Raw genomic sequence first — 14,633 nt, 5'->3', positions numbered from 1 at the left:
GCAAACCTGGATCACCAGCACCAAGTGGCAGCCTTCAAGTTGGACTGTCTTTGTGCAGAGCTGACGCACCAACAATGACGTAGAAGGTAGGCATCGCCTTATCAGTTGGAAAGCTGGCCACCATGGACTACAGTTCTACAAGCTCATCCACCTACTCCACCAAGAGGCAACCTTGGTCAACATCCAAGTGAAACTCGTCAAGCAGTCCAAGTTGTGCCCATACCAGCGGAAGCAGTACATGCAGACCCAAGGCAAGGCTTTCAAGTTATGGGATAGCTACCAGGCAGGACAACCGACCACATTGGAGCCTCCTCTCAGCATGCAGCCACCTCAACGGACCATCCTTGTAGAGCAGCCAACACAAACAATCAACACAAACGGCTCTTTCCAGAGCCACACATGTTCACAAAAGAGATATTTACCTGCAATTAAAATTAAGATCCCCTCTTCCCCCAAAAAGAATTATTCCACAAGAAGTTGAACCATTAAAACCCCACCCCCCAAAAAACTCAGGCAATCGGACCCCCCCCAAAATGAAGAAAAGAAATCAAGATTTTGAAATCAAGGTTATAATTTTGTTCATAAACAAATAAAGGTATAAACATTGGTGAACAGAAACTTTCATTGCCAGCTAGTGGTTAATGTAGTCAATTCCAGCTTGCAGACTCCAGAAAATTTAATGTTGATATCAACGTGTCAATCCAAACCTATAACAGAAAAAAAAAAAAAACAAGAAGATAAAACAAACTTCCTGTGAAATGTGAACGAGGAAAAATGAGAAAGTTAAGTGAATTGCGAACCTGAAGGTGCGAGCTGTCTTAACTCACGGTACGAGTTGCCCATGGTACAAGTTGCCCAAGGTACGAGTCATCAAAGGTACACTTGTCCAAGGTACGAGTTAACTCAAAAGCTTGTGCACAGGGGTATGAAGTGTTGTCCGTATACGGAACTCTTTCCGAGTCAAATTTGCATGGCTGTTTATCAGTAAGAAAGTCACATTTTCTCACAAGTTGCAATTTGAACTTTCCCCCAAATAGGGTCAGCACAATAAAGAGGGTGTTGCCTCTGCTTTTTGGGGGCTGACCAGTTGTGCAAGATTAAAATGACAAAAACATGGGATGTGCCCAGATACGGTGCATGTACATGTTCACAATCTCCGTGGTGGTGCACATCACAACTCGGAGACTGTCCCTAAACTCAGACAGTCTCTGTCCTTTGCTCTACAACTGACAAAATTTTTATTGAAGCTCTCCTCAATAAAATAGTGTTGACAGACTGATAACTGATCAGTGAGTGATCTACTATAATTGGATGGTCTACAGGTGGATGGACCAATTTGATGGGTCAACAGCAGACCAATTAGATGGGTCAACAGACAGACCAATTGGATGTGTTGACAGACGGACCCCTGTAATATTAGGAATATAACACATTTACATATATACATGTACTTGCATGTACATGTACATGTAGATAATACAGCATTTACTCTACACACTGCATCATTTGTGCATAGAGCAAATACTGTGCACACACACTGGTAGTAAAAAGGCTATAGGTCATACACTGTGGTTTGAGTGTATTGCCTTGAGTTCTTGTTAACCAAAACACAGCTGTTCAACATCAGAACCTCTGAAGGAATGTGACCAATTACAGAACACTTTCTTTGGTAGACAGTCCCTGTACTCAAACCAAAACATCTAGGGTGACAGTCTTCAGATGACACATCATAAAATGACTTAGTACACAAGTAAAACCTCTTAATCTGTGTTGGTGGGCATGTACTAACCTTGAAATCTGGTAGACAAAATCATGTAAAAACACTTGCAAAAGTCAGAGTGTGATACTGCTCCGAGTATAAATATGCAATATCATTGTGGAGCTAACCTGGATATGCTAAGCTTCTCTCCTACTGGCTACATCTGTCTCGGCACAATTTAACACAGTCGCAACTTGAGCTATGTAATAGAACAGAAATTTATCCTTACAATGTGTACAAACATCATCCTTAATCACAAACTAGGACATTGTTGAATCGAGTGAGCCAAACAAGGGGATAATCAGAACAAATGGAGAGAAGAGTACACTGTAAAATAACTTGATGTGAATGCCATGATTGGGATTGATCATAAAAACAAGCAAACAATACAAGTCCATCAACATGAGAAGAAACGCGGTCTGTAATACTAAGTAAGCAAAATAAATTTAAAAATGAAGTTACACACAGGTAGATTACTAGAAAATATTCTAAGGACAGCAACTCACCCCATATGGCTACAGTGTCGCCTTGAGTGTGCGGCTGTTGACCAGTGGTCTTCTAGGTGGTGGCGCAGACTGAATTCTGACCCTGGCATAGGCCCTTAAATGCCCTTTAGAGTCTCTTGAAGGACATTTCCATCAAGAATATGATTGGTCACTCACAAGTTTGACCAAACCCCTTCCTCAAAGTTTGATTTGTATATAAACTTCCCCATTGGTCAAATCTTTGAAAGTTCATTGTGTAACTCTGCTAATCAGCAGACAACCTGACACCTCCAGTTTGATGAATCTCCCAAACCATGTAAACCGACATTCTGTTTCTAAAAAACTTGGTCAGGACTGTAGAAAAGTTAAACACAATGCACTGGATTAGCAATTGGGGTAAACATTTATGACCTCCATCATGGCATACCACAGATGGTTCCATTTGGGTTGCATAAGGTTGGAAAATATCCTGGGAACAAGGGAGCAGAATAAGAAAAGGAAGATAACCCACAAGAAATATTCATTGTTCCATTTCCTGACATATACATGTACATTGTATATGTAACTAATGCGAATGCAGTGTAACAGGAAGCTACTACATGTACATGTACACAACAATGCTATGCCTTCTGCCAAGCACTTAAATGTAAATAAACACAGGGTACAATCTACATGCATTGCCAAATTTGCAGCTTATAAATAATTTGATCATGAAGTGATAACATTTAGTATTTCTGCATACCGATATTAAATGTACCGGTTCATCTGTCTTGATTTGGGTCGAGCATTTCTTCATTTCTGACGATACTTCTGAATTAATCCAAAGCTATGCACTGCACCAGCAGCACATTTGTATTCGGGAACAGACCTGTACCCATGCTTGATGCACAGTTGGGACATGATCCCCTTGTCAAGTGTGTCAGTGAGCCACTTCAGTATCCCAACAGGGCATGTTCCACAGGAAGCATGTCCAAGATCATTTTTAGAACACCAACACAATACTGGTACATGTCCAGGGTGGGCCCAATCAGTGAGATGCTCATATGTGCCAATTCACACGAACATCATGCACTGAACATGTTTGGACTCGCATGATGTCATGTGCTCATTTTTTCTTGACCTTACAGTGTTACCTTTTTGAATTGGCTCATTATCTCTGAATTTATTCTATTGCATCTACCGGTATGGAACAGTGATGTACATGTACTGGTCGTCTTGAGACCGCTCTTGAGACCACTTTTTGCCGGTCTCGGTCTCCAAACTTCTGGTCTCAACTACAACACTGGTATAGAAAATTGTTGGGTTGCGCAAATATATGGAAGGGCTACGTAGTTCAAATCTGCTTGCCCTGAAGAAGGTACTCAGTGTCGGAAAGCTCAGCAATCACATATTCTAGAGCACTGATTTGATATTATATTCTTGTCCATATTGTTGGGTTGAGCATGGTTTGGCATGATACTGAATATGTTGCTAAGGTTCCGACTGTAGGCAACTTTAGGATTTAGTGTGATAACACAGACACATTCCGCTGAGCTTGTTTTGAAACTGCGTACCTTTAATGCTCCTGTTCCTCAAGTGAGCATTCAGATTACTGTGTTTGTAAGAGACTTGGTACTGTCTCTTTGAATGTCATTTGTGTTGTTATTCTCAGATGTGCCGGAAGTACAAGCATGAGTGCTTCATTGGTAATCTGCCTGCCTCTGGGCATCATGATACAGCATAGCGTCCATCACTGGTGCCTGGCTCAGTGCTGCATCATCTCAAGCTTCTCACACCAACAAGTGAGGTAAGCAGACCAGCATCATGTACTTGAGAGTTTGTAGCAGAAGTGGACTACATCGAGTGCTGATTAATCTGAATGCATTGACTTGGCAAGGGCGTTTCTGCTGATGGAATGCGTAGTTGGATTTTTAATACTGAACGAACATGACAGACAGGCATGGCTTGTGGACTCAGTTGATATGTATGTCAACATGTATTGATCTGTTTGGTAAGCAATACATGACTGGTCATCCAAGCCAATTACATTGCAGTTTGCAATGTTACATGATAGTTTGTTCAGTAGCCACGGTTGCTTGCTTGCTGCTACGCAAACACAGCAATCGATCATAAACAGTAACTGTATAACCCCTCAGCATGGAGGACTATTTTGTTCATGCGTTCATTAGTCTTATGGTTCTGCTACTTTCTTCGACTTTCTTGTACTTTTTCACCCTGAATCATGTAGCATTCAGTAGCATTTTGTTTGTGCATACAGGTACATGTACAGTATGTTATTTGCCAGGGACCCCCAGTTATGCGAGTTCCCTGAACTTTGCTACTACCAATTTAAGGTAGAGGTAAATTCTTTCCTGTTGAGTGTTTTTTGTTTGTTTTTTGGCTATGGGAACCAAATAAACACTTAAGGGGTGTCAAAATTTCATTCATTGAAATGTAGGGTAAAATTTCCACAGCAGGTGTTGCAAAAAATGGAGGCAGCTGGTAATGATTGGGAGGACAGGCACTAGTAACGTTTCTCTTCTACACCAAATGATCAACAACTGAACGTTATATTGATTTGAGGAGCCAATTAAGCATTCAGATGATACGTGTATATCATTTATTAGGCTCAGTATTATTGGTTTCCTCAGAAGAAAACAAGGAAAAAGAAAAAATGGAAACATATTTAGGCCCATTTTCAGTTAACCTTCTTGTGGTACATGACGCCAAGGCCAGGGAATTTCAAAGTATCCGAAAAAAATGGGGGAGAGATGTCCGAGGGACACTAATGTCTGTCACATGGTTTCCAGATCCCCCCCAATGCTTACTGCTCATTCTCCTCCCTCCCATCAACACAGAGTTATGTCACTGGTATGGTATTTTTGGTTGGTTAATAATACCTAGAATTGAATAGTACTGTCTGTCAGCATAAGTCCATTCTTGGTCTTAATCTTCAGGATCTGGTTTTGATCTTGATCTAGAAGCAATTGACTTATACACGTACTGGTCTCAGGTACAGTGCACATTGAGGAGGAGGCATTGCATGTGATCTTGTGTCATGGTCCACCACTGCATTGACAGACAGGCTTGGAAAAAGAGAATGTGGATACATGTACATGTACATGTACTTGTACTTGTACTTGTAGTAGTAGGTGACGTGTGCCTCTTATCACATAGAGCCGTTTAAAGACTGCATGTACAGTAATTTTGATGTGTTTGAGTTCAGGTTCATAACCGTTATGCAGGCAGCATGTGGTTATTCCTACATGTACATGTAGCTTGGCTCCCAATGGCACACGTCAGTAAATGTGTACATATTGCATGCCATCACAAACAAAGCCTGAATTGTGAATGGGTATTTCAGCCACCAACCAGATCCAAGAGTTAAGTGTAATGTCCAAAATGCTCGATACATATACATGTATGTACTGTATGGGCAATTCCACGGGTAACAGACTGACACATTGGAAGAGGTGTCACAATGGTTCCCTTCTGTGAAGTGACTATAGTAAGGTCAGGACCTAAACTGAAGTGTATTTGGATTCATCGTCAGTAGTTTTACGTTCTGCAGTTTCTCTCTCAACGTGTTTTTTCTAGGAGTCATCTTAGGTTAGGTGTGTTGGTAACAGACAGACAGTTTTGCAACCTGGCTTTTTATGAGGGTAGTGTTAAATGGCAAAACTCTCTGAAGTTTGCAAATAACATGTAATGGTATACTAAAGACATTATAAGGGTACATGTAAGTCCTTCCCACTTAAAGGTGGTGGTTTCCCTAAATCAGTGTTGGATAAAATAGCGGGATCAGAACTACATGTACATATAAGCTCGGTAACAGACTGACATCCTCTGAATTTGAGTACATCATGCATCTACAGTACATGGAGTATTTGAGATTTGGGATACTCTTGTACCGGTAGCCTTCTGAAATGACATTTTTTTTTCATAAAGTGGTCTTTTATTAATTTAGTGTAAAATGTTACTCAGTAAAATGGATACATCGATTGACTAAACCAAATAAAATACTGGTGCTTGCAGCCAAATGAAGTCTGCCCTTGGTTCTACATGTACTCACATTGACGTGTACAGTACATTACTGTGCCATACATGTATAGTACATGTGCATGTATGCATCATATGTCCCCTGTTCACCTGTTTGGGCTGTTGACCAATGTATCAGTGACGCAGCTGTTTATTCTGTTAATGTATGTACATGTACACAGAAAAAGAAAACAGCAACAAAGATTGCAGATAGCCGTGACAACAGCCTTGTGTGACAAGTGACCATTGGTTCAAGTGCCTTGGACTAGTAAACTAAAACTGAAAGTTTCCCCTTCCCAGTCAGCCTAGCATTACATTGAACTCTGTACAGGTATCGGTACATGCACCTGCATTTTGATTTTCAGGTGAGACCGTCCTTCAATTCACTCAACTTGAGTTCACTTTTCAAAGATACCGTCCCGTATATTCCAACATTTGCAACCTTGAAGTCAAGTCCTCAAATCCAATTACAGAGTTCTCTGAGTACTCTGGGGACCGAGTTTTGGGCTGATTACAAGTACATGTATACTGGTGACAAGTTCGAGTCCAAAGCACCAAGTATGAGTACATTCAAGGCCTGAGTACTGGGCCGAGTCTGAGTACTGAGGCCTGAGTCTGAGTATAATATTCAGATGCCCACTTTATAATATAATATCAGGAATCGCCAACATACATGTATTTAAGTGTGAAAAAGCTATGATAAAGTGCAACAAAACCTCTGTCACTGTCAGTCAACTTTCATGCACAGTGCTACAATTTCCTACTGCTTACTACGTACAGTGTTTGTGAAATGCATAGAGCCTCCGTTAGCATAAAATCATGTGCTTAGTAACGCCATTAAATTGGGCCTAGCCTGACCTAGCCCAGGCACTATGCTGAACTTATGAAACATGTATGTACATGTCTGTGTACAGTCAGCAAAGAGTGCGTAGCAGTGTTTTCATTTGAAAAAGAGTGGATTCAATTCAACATCTTGCTGCAAGTTGCAACAGGCAATATTCGCAGACTGGTTCTGGAAACTTGGAGTGTATGTAAGAGAGGCAGGAATCAGAGTTGTGATGACTCGAGTCAATAACTTGACTCAAGTCCTATTAGAGTCACAATGTTTGGTGATGAGACTCTATTTGACTCGAGTTGCAATAGGTAAATGACTTGACTTGAGTCAATGTACCAGGTACGCGGCCCTTCGATATTGTGGCGGTTGTTTTCCCAGGCCTAACCTACATGTAAGTTCAGGGTCTGCAAGTCTGAAACTGGTTGGGGTGTCGACTTTAACCTAAACTTGGGTTCCTCCTCGGTCCAGAGATCACTCAGAGCTACCTAAAGGCTGAGAGAGTGGATCCGTTTTGGTGAAAATATACCGCCAATTATGATGACTGTGATGCTCTCTGCCAATTCGACAATACACAACAAGGACACTTGACAATTAGATTGCCAGTAAGCTCATCAACCATGTGATTTATTCAGACATTCAACAAATAATCAATTGATTAAATGATTGAGGATAATTTGTATTAGTTAAATCTTTGTTACAACCTGTATTGCTTTGCGTGGTCTTGAGGAAAGGCTATTAGCAATACACAGCTACATGTAATATCGTACTGCGTCGCGCCAATCAGCAACGCACAGACTGTCGCCTTGCGCAACTCCTGTGCAACGCACCAACCAGTGTTGCATTACATGAATGCTTAGTCACTATCAGCAATGCACGTCCAGTATTGGGAAACATGAGACCAATTACCAACGCTGAACCCAAGTCGCACTGCACACCTCAATGTTACTCTGCCGAAACAACATCGCATTGCATAGCCCAGTCTCACTGTAGTGGTACGGCCCGCATGCACTAAGCACCACGGCACCGTGGGCCCAGCCCAAATCTAATGCACCCGCAAGTAGACGGCTAGACTGCGCAACCTATCCTAAGACAATCCGCCTGCGCCTAGCATATACACAATGTAGTATCATGTACAACGCCTTATAGCAATGCACGCCGCAGCGAGAGCACGAAGAACTCGCATCTTTACAGCTTTGCTGACACGTGTAGAGCCCAGAGCAAGTTCCGCCCACGTACTCGCAAACCAACGAGTTTACCCCAAACTTGAGAGAGTTTGTACACTTTCTGCTACAATATCCAAACCCAGTTCCATTTTTTGGACCCGATATCTGTTTAAAAAAAATGAAAATTCACGTATATGAGATTTAAGAGTGAAGGGAAGAATTGCTGAAAACTCACCATGCCGCTTGAAAACCCAGTCCTGCTGTCATAGCTGTGGTTCAGAGATCCACGGAGCTACTTTTGTTAAAAAATAAGGTAAAATTTTTGTTTTGTTCATAAAATGGTTGGGGATATTCCCCTTAATGTTTAGAACAATGTGCTGCTTCCTACATGTATGTAGGAAAAAAGAACCCTGTTTCAGGCACATGGTCCGCCAGGATTGCTTGCAATGCCATTTTTTACGTGTTATTTGTTTTTTTTTATCTCAAGGGGAGCCATTAGGCTCCATTATTCCATTCATTTCTGACACATTACAATTCTATGTCCATATAAAGGAACAACATAAACTATTCACAATTTAAAACATTCGAAAAAGAAATCATGATTACACAAATAGAATTAATACAAACTTAAATGGCCATTTGCCCCAACTGAAGAAGTATATCATTATATATAACGGGTTTGCCCTTACCCAATGTATATTTATAAGCACTGTATCCTCAGTGCTTGTCCAAGAGCTTGCGAAAAAACCTCACAAGCTTACTCGGGTGGGACTCGAACCCACGACCTCCTGCTTACTAGTGCAGATGTCTTAACCACTCAACCACCGAGCTTGCCGGGGTCGGCTGGCCGGTCCGAGTCAAATGAAGCAGCGGGTACCGCGAACTATTATCAAGATGTATTTTTGCGTTGGGGAGATGTTAATTATATATAACGGGTTTGCCCTTACCCAACGTATATTTATATATGTTGGGTAAGGGCATAAATAAATACATCTTGATAAGTATATCATTCTTCCCATAGATATTCTTGAACCTATCATTACTCAGTCTCGATTTTTTCAATTAGTAAAAAAAGTTGTTAACACCTCTTAAACTTAATAATTATGTCAACATCTTGAGCACATGTAATGAGCACTTATAGTTGTCAAAAACCACTTTACATCTGATGTTCCAAATATGACGTAGCATTTTTGTTACAAGCACTATTGGAATCAGCCCTAAACTACATGTACATGTACATGTATAACCCAGAATTTTGTTGCTGTCTTTGAGATAGAAAAGTTTATGCCCAGTATATCTTCTCAGAACACGTTCTAAGAAAATCTAAGCTTTTGTGGTGCAGGTGCACATCACAAATAAGTGCCCATGACACTCATTAGTCAATTTACACAATGGACAAAGAGTATCATTAATTATACGCTTTTTGTACAAAACATCTTTAGTTGGAAGAATACGGTGCTTCATTTTGAACAAAAATCCTCATCATCGGGATCGAGCAAACAATTACTATAGCAGTGTATTGTTGACCACCCAGAGATATGGATGTTAAAAACATTTAACCAAACTGCCTAGGCTTTTGGCTCTGAAGTTTGCCGAACAACAAGCTCTCGATAGTTTGATTTAGTATTACTAATTAGCATGGCGAATGGGAATAAAGCATCGGTGCAGGTAAAGTACCTCATAACAAGTCAATTACACATGTGGTTGGGAGGCCCATATTTCATCTCCTCAACGAGGACAGGATTAATAGTCTGGAGAGCCTTGGCCAAAATGCTGTTATGTTCAAAATCTTACATTTTCGAGCAATAAAACGAAAAGACTGCAAATGACCCTTATGAACAATATCCTTGATGCAGCAAATCCCTGCACTTTGAAGACGAGCTTATTACTGAACAAAGGAATGCTGCAGGTTTTTAAGAAACAGGAGAAATTGTCATCCACCTTGCCTCCAGCTACATGAAAAGCTTGAATAATTTCCACATAAAAACTAGTGATTTTGAAGCTCATATGAGGGTTTGCAAAGATGTACCATCCTGAATTATTTTTCTTGCTAGCTCTGTTTATCCAATAATCGAACACACCGGTAGTTTTCCATCGCTTACATCTTGAAACATGTCAAGCCAACCATTGCAATTTTAAACTCATTAAAGGGGAATTCCGGGCCGAGTTTTTCTTTCAACTGTCTTGAAAAGCATGTGTCAGAGAATATAAATTTCCTGATTTTACTTGTGCCCCCTGCCTATTAATTACCATTAGAAAATTAAGCAAAACGTTCTCTGTCTACTGCGCTCCACCTACCCAAACAGTCACTACATACTGTATGCAAATTTCCCAGGTGCCTATTAATGTTCGCTGAAAGGATTTGATCACGTGTAGTGCACCCTGACCTCCCACAATGCAACGCAGCTTTGCCGCCATGATCGTCCTTCTTTTCTCAGCACCGTAACGTAACAGGCATGTCTTTCGAGGCTTCTTCAATTTTTCAAGCTTCCGTTTTCGCTACACGGTTTTGTGTCGATTTGAACACCTTTGTGAATAAAGTATTACCTTGAATTTTACCTGATTGCTCAAATATCCTGTCTGGCAACTTCAACGAGAAGATCCAATGCCCTTGATGTGATGCATATTCCCTATGAGGGAGTTAAAGCTCACCTTCAGCAACTGCCGCTGTTCCGAGAAGACCTTTTCGCTGGCAAGTTTGTTGACATGCCGGAGACGGCCCAAGCAGATTAATGCAGCCAAGAAAATATCCCTCGGGACGTCGCAGGTGACTGTTCCTTTTTGCCTTCGGCGACCGCTGTGTCTGAACCCGTTGGCAGCTGCCTTCAACTGCTCACAGGGTTCTGGAAAAACATCACCTCGGAGAGCTGGGTCCTCTCAACTCTCGTCCATGGATATTCTCTCGAGTTTACGAGCACTCCGCCGTCCGAGGCAATACTACATGTACTACGGCTGTCTCCTGTTCCCCGCAACAAGGACCAATGCGTGGCGCTGGAGTCAGAGATAAATTCCCTTCTTCAAAAACGGGCTATTCATGTTCAACCTGACCAGCTGGGATTGGGGTTTGTTTCCACCTTCTTCCTCACACCCAAGAAGGAAACAGACAATTGGTGTCCTGTCATCAACCTGAAGTCATTGAACAAATTCATACGTCTAAAGAAGTTTCGTATGGAAACTATCTTGACAGTGGTACAATCCCTACCAATTCCGTCCTGGGCCTCATCGATCGATCTTCGCAATGCAAATCTCCACGTACCAATTCACGATCGGAACTGCAAGTTCCTCCGATTCATATACAAAGGGAGAGCTTACGAATTCCGGGCCCTGCGATTTGGCCTCTCAACTTCTCCCAGGGTCTTCACGAGAATTGCCAAGACCATTGTAGCTTATGTATCTGTGCCAACTAGATGTTTTAATTTTCCAGCACTTAGATGACTGGTTGATTGTGGGCTGATCTCGAGACGAAGCCATAGCCGCAATCCGTTTCACCTGCGACCTTACTTCCTGTCTCAGTTTTCTTATCAACCTTAAAAGGTCGAACCCGACGCCATCCCAGCTTCCACATATCTAGGGACGGTACTCGATCTCCACAGGGGTATAATCACGCCAACGATTGACCGAGTAATCAATCTTCAAGACTGCATTTCTCTTTTCTGGTCATCACAGTCACCAACCGCCCTCGCTTGGCTTCATCTTCTCGGCTTGGTGGCCAGTATGGTGGACCTAATACCATGTCACAGACTCAGAATGAGACCATTTCAGATCCATCTGCTCTCCTACTACTGGCCCATGGTAAAACCCATCGGTTTGCCAGTCCATGTCTCAGAGGATGTCTAACCACTTAATCACCAGACTCCCCTTTCGGCGAACCAAACCAGACTAGTCATTTCAACCTTTTGGATGGGGGTATCCCTTCCTCCACATCAAGTATCCGGGACCTGGAGCACCAAGTTCTGAACAAACCACATCAATGTATTGAGCTTCAGGCTGTCTTCAATGCCCTACGTCATTTCCTTGTGAACATAAAGGGAAGAAACGTCCTGATCCGCTCAGACAACTCCATGGTGGTAGCATACATGTACATCAATCACCAAGGCGACACACACTCTCCCGACTGTGCGTCTTTACATGGGAAATTTTCTGCTGGGCTATGGATCGCTCAATCAATGTGCAAGCGATCCACATTGCAGGGCTGGACAATTCCATAGCAGACGCTCTGTCTTGCGGCACAATTTGCCCAATGGAATGGACCCTTCATGCCGACATAGTCAAATCCCTGTTCTCTGCGATAGAGAGACCAGACGTCGATCTCTTTGCATCGGCAGACAATGCCCAACTCCCGGTGCTTTGCACCAGAATGCCCTACCCACGAGCGTGGGCCACAGATGCTCTACAGATCGATTGGACTTGCTTACTTGGGTAAGCCTTTCCTCCTATCTCTCTGGTTCCAGGGTCATATCCAAGATAGAACGCGAACATTGTCAGATCCTACTCATCACCCCTTTCTGGCCGCGTCAGCCTTGGTTCTCTAGGCTGACCAGGCTCCTGGTTCACCGGCCCTTTGTCCTTCCGGCAAGACCAGACATCTTTGACAGCCGAAGTCAGGAATTCTTCATCCAGCACCAGAAAGTCTTCACTTAACGTGCTGGACACTGTCCAACAATCCTTCTGCTCGGCAGGACTTTCTCATGACGCTGCGGCCATGGCCACACGAGGAAGACACCCTTCAACCCGCAAGGTGTACGACAGCCGAATACGACATTTTACTACGTGGGGCGACGAACATGCCGTGGCTCCAACCGACGCTCCTTTGAATAGTGTTGCGGAATTTTCATGTACCTTTTCAATTTGGGCCTACAAGTCTCCATAATCTGCAACTATACGTCGGCCTTAGCCGCTATACACTGTACATTTTGGTTTTATAGATTGATCCACTATGTCGACTAACACTGCCCTTCATCATCTCCTGCGTGGTATGTTTATTGAGCAGACTGGCCAACGCATTCCAATAACCAGAGTCAACCATTTATCAGAGCCCATGATGTTAGAGTTGTGTCTACTTCTTGATCTTACTTCTCTGGGATTTCCATTGCAGACATCTGTAAGGCTGCGTGCTGGAAAACTCCCTCTACATTCACCTCCTGCTATCTAAGGGACGTCTTGCAGAGCAACTTGGCACTTAGCAAGGCAGTCCTACTGTCAGCAGTGCAGAGGTCAAAGGAACTGTTTTCAGACCGAACAAGGGGACCGTCTACCTGAAGATACCTCTCTTGTGAGTTTGGTCTTTATTTACCTCCCAATGCATAAATTTGGTACTAACTTTAAGTACATGTACGTGTGCATATTTTTGTGCTCATGACTATTATTTCATGTCGTGGCCAACCCTCCTCCTAGACCGGTGCCGCTCTGCATGTGGAGTGACTGTTTGGGTAGGTATTCTCTAGTAGACCCGACCCACACTAAATGGGAGAGGATTTTACATGCTCATGAGCGCAGCCATATCGTTCAAAATTCATGCCACATCCGGGATTTTTTTTACGTCACGTCAACACTTGCAGAATACGCAATGTAATATAGTGGTGGTGTACCCTGCTGATTGGTATGGCGTTATGCATTATTGTTGTGGCACGGAGCAGCCTAAACATGTACATCAGCTGATTATGGACAGTGCACACTCACTTTTTCACGTACTGTACTTACTGTATCCAGAAAAATAAAACGTTTGAAAGGCTTTTGAAAAAATCTTTTACAACCACGCTGTATATTTCTTTTCTGAAAGAAAAAACTGTCAGCACTGCATCAGGTTTCACTTTCTTCACTCTAGGTTTGTAACTCAGGACTTCCGCTCAAAGTGGTTTTCACAGACTAACAGACAACGAACGCCTTGCTTGGCATGAACGATTTAAAGTCGAATTTGGCATTCCTAATGCTGTGAAGCCATTTCTTACAAATCTCAGGGTGTTTCTTTGGATCCAGAGTGACGAAAAAAGCTCGTTTCCAGGGTTTTGCTTATTGGAGCATCCAAATGCCTGACAAATTGGTTTTTTTTTTTTTACTTTCCTGAAACCCTTCATGCCTTTCCACGCGGCACACATGCATGTGCAGTAGTCGGATCATGATTGGTGGTTCTTTGATTTTAGATATAATAGCAAGGATAAAAGTCAGGGACCCAAGCTGTGTTCACTTGACAGCACCGAGCGGGTGATTGTGTGCAGCGAGTGAAGGTGTAGACACTACGTCATAATGCCCCGGATATTGGACAACTTCGCACAAACATTTCGAAGGAAGCGAGGTTATTTTACACACATTAGATGTGCTGAGTAAAATTGTAGCACAAAACGGCATTGTAAAACCTAAACATTTTAACTTTGTAA

General features: G+C 42.5%; 1 protein-coding gene across 1 annotated transcript in view; it reads left to right on the top strand.

Moving 5' to 3' along the window:
• Positions 1 to 14,070, top strand: part of LOC110976980 (thyrotropin-releasing hormone receptor-like) — a 191,224-nt gene extending 177,154 nt beyond the window's left edge. The window contains exons 7-8 of the transcript XR_015424594.1: positions 3,896 to 4,030; positions 13,355 to 14,070. The gene's annotated coding sequence lies outside the window, so the exon portion shown is untranslated. The remainder of the gene's footprint in view (positions 1 to 3,895; positions 4,031 to 13,354) is intronic.
• The last annotated feature ends 563 nt before the right edge of the window (positions 14,071 to 14,633 follow it).

Source organism: Acanthaster planci, linkage group LG02 (genome assembly GCF_054643075.1).
Source record: "Acanthaster planci isolate LZ-2023a linkage group LG02, COTS_SCS, whole genome shotgun sequence".
In the NCBI taxonomy this organism is placed as follows: domain Eukaryota; kingdom Metazoa; phylum Echinodermata; class Asteroidea; order Valvatida; family Acanthasteridae; genus Acanthaster; species Acanthaster planci.
Note: the sequence above shows the minus strand (reverse complement) of the source record. Positions and strands in the feature narration are given on the sequence as shown.